Here is a 2,845-nt window from a genome sequence, read left to right as displayed (position 1 = left end):
TGATTTTCGGATGGCTTCGAGAATGTCTTCAAATTCATCGGTATCAATGATGAAGGTAATCATGTCTGCATGTGTGGATATAATCGGAATTTGATCTGAAGAAGAGTCCGGCTCCCCTTGATCTACTTCGGTTGGAGAGTGTAAGTTAGTCAGAATGTCTTCGTGATGCTCTTCCTCGTCATCATCGGTATCCGGTTCCTCTAAGGATGCGTCTGATGAACGGGTTTCTTCGGTATTCTGATTCTCCACTTTGATACTTACAAGATCAATTTCTATATCCTTAACTTCAGCCTTGTCGGTCTTCTTCTTGAAGCGAATGATTAAACTGTGATCTGCTGTTTCAAGCCTCATTATTTCTTCATGACGCTCAGTGCTTGGAACGGGTGTTGTCACAGTTTTTTTTATGTCTTCCATTTCCTCTTCCTCTTCAGATTCCTCCTCTTCCTCTATTTCTTCGCTGGAATCCTCTTCTTCCATTTCTGGGTCGTCTACAGACTGTGATTCGACACCCATCTCGATATCGTCAGCTGGTGGTAATGACTCATCATCGGAAGTGATCAGTTTGGTGGAAATAGCAAACATCTCTGCCTGTCCAGAAAGATCGGTTGGTCGGTCAATTTTAAAGGTAACGCTCTCCCCATGTGATCGTAAGATCATGGTTTGATTATACACATCAATGACAGTCCTAGCCATATTCATGAAAGGTCTTCCTAACACTATTGGGGTGTGTAGGTCTTCCTTAATATCCATTACTACGAAATCCGTAGGATACAAGAATTTGTCGACTTTCACCAAGACATTCTCAAGTATGCCCTTAGGATATCGAATTGTATAATCGGCAAGTTGGATTGTCATTTTGGTTGGTGACAAATCTCCTAACTCTAATCTCTTGTAGAGAGAGTAGGGGATTAGGTTGATACTTGCTCCTAAATCTGCTAGCGCATGAATGGTTCCAGATTGGTAGATTGAACACGGGAAAATGAATCGACCCGTATCTCCTAGCTTAGGTGGTAGAGAGTTTCTGAGTAATGCAGAGCATTCTTCATTCAGTGGAATTTTGTTAGAGTCTTGTATCCTCTCCTTTGTAGATAGAAGCCTTCGGATGTATCTCTTCTGATTGGGAACTTTGGACATAATGTCCAAGAATCTTCCATCTAGTTTGAAGGAATCAAGCTTGGATGGTTCTTCTTGTAGCCTTCCAGGATAAGGTACGCGAACTGGAGTTTTAGGGGTCAGCTTCTGAGTATATGTTGACTTGTTCTTGAGCCTAGTTGACCTTCTCTGTGGTTTTGCCTCTGGGATTACGGAATCCATTTGCTTTGCTTCTTCTATGTGGGGATTCTGGATAGTATTACTTGGCAATCTTCCCTGCGGTCGGGTTTCAAGGCGTTGTGATAACTGTCCGAGCTGCGTTTCCAAACTTTTGAGCAGAGCCAATTGATTTCTCATTAGTATCTCTGTCTGATCTTGTCTGGTTGCAGTTCTCTGATTTAACTGTTATTGTCCTTGGATGAACTGAGTTAACTGATCATCAACTCCGAGAGTGGGGTTAGCTGCTTTTGTAATCTGGGTAGTAGGGGAATTCTCCTCAACTGGGGGACCAGTGAGTAGAAATGGTTGATCGTAGGTCAATTGAGATTGTTGGGTTGGATAAGGTGGATAGCGATAGCGGAAAGGTTGATTGCTTTGCTGAAATTGATTAACCCTTGGTGGTTGATTGAATCCGGGATTTGGTGGACGAGCTGGTATTGAACGTAACAGACTGAACCGTCAGCGTTTTTGTACTCAAGTTGATAGTCTTCAGTAGGTTGCGGGTTGGTACAATTAACACAAGCCTGAGCTTGGTTAACCTGCTGCGGTTGCGTCTTCAATTCTCCGAGTTGCTTGGCAAGAGATTCCATCTTATCTGTGAGGGATTTGATGGCTTCCGTTTGATTGTTAAGTGTAGAGAGTGGGGCAGATGATGAAGTTGTTTCACCACTGTTCCAGTCATGATGATGCATCGTCATGTTCTCGAGCAATTCCCATGCTTCATCTACGGTTTGGTTCATCAGATTCCCTTGAGCTGCTGCATCGATCGTCGTCCTATGATTTACCGTAAGACCATTGTAGAAGGTACAGATTTGGGCTGACCGTTCTAACTGGTGATTAGGGCATTTCTTCAGCAGGGTTTTGAAATGCTCCCATGCAGTGTAAAGAGATTCATCATAACTTTGTTTGAAGTTAATGATGTCATTCTTCAGTTTGGTTTATTTTGAAGGAGGGAAATATTTGGTTAGGAATTTAGTCGCCATCTCCATCCATGACGTGATGGAATCTTTTGCCAGTCCTTCAAACCAAGTTTGAGCATGATGAGTGAGGGAATAGGGGAACAAGTATAGCCGGACTATATCTTGTCCTATCCCTGGCTGTTTGTAGGAGTTCGAAAGAGATATGAATTTATCAAGGTGAGAATTATGATCGTCATTCGATAATCCATGAAACTGACAGCTATTTTGAATGAGCTGGATGATGTGATGTTTTAACTCGAACGAGTGTCCTTGAATCTCTGGAAATATGATTGGTCCTCCTCGACCTTCAATCGAGGGTTTCATGTTTTCTACTAAAGTAACGCGTAACGCCATTTGGTTTCTGATTCGTGCATCCTTGCATGCTTTAGAGATTATTAACAACGACCCTGGTCTAGATTGGGTTTGGGTTATACACTAGGTATGCATTTTTGTTTTTAATTTTCGCAAATAAGCTAAATTATAATAAGCTAATCTAAACTAATCTAATTCTAAGGTAATCTAATTTAATCTAAAGCAATCTAAGGTAATCTAAGGTGGTCTAATCTAAGGTAAAC

At 41.7% G+C, this 2,845-nt stretch overlaps 1 non-coding gene across 1 annotated transcript; it reads left to right on the top strand.

The window, feature by feature from the left end:
- The first annotated feature begins 2,139 nt into the window (after positions 1 to 2,139).
- LOC139887202 (small nucleolar RNA R71) lies at positions 2,140 to 2,246 on the top strand. Its single transcript, XR_011773041.1, has one exon. It is a non-coding gene; the product is annotated as a small nucleolar RNA R71 (small nucleolar RNA).
- Positions 2,247 to 2,845: the final 599 nt, after the last annotated feature.

Source organism: Rutidosis leptorrhynchoides, chromosome 1, assembly GCF_046630445.1.
Source record: "Rutidosis leptorrhynchoides isolate AG116_Rl617_1_P2 chromosome 1, CSIRO_AGI_Rlap_v1, whole genome shotgun sequence".
Lineage (NCBI taxonomy): Eukaryota > Viridiplantae > Streptophyta > Magnoliopsida > Asterales > Asteraceae > Rutidosis > Rutidosis leptorrhynchoides.
The sequence above is the reverse complement of the archived record's forward strand: the minus strand, read 5'-3'. Positions and strand labels throughout refer to the sequence as shown.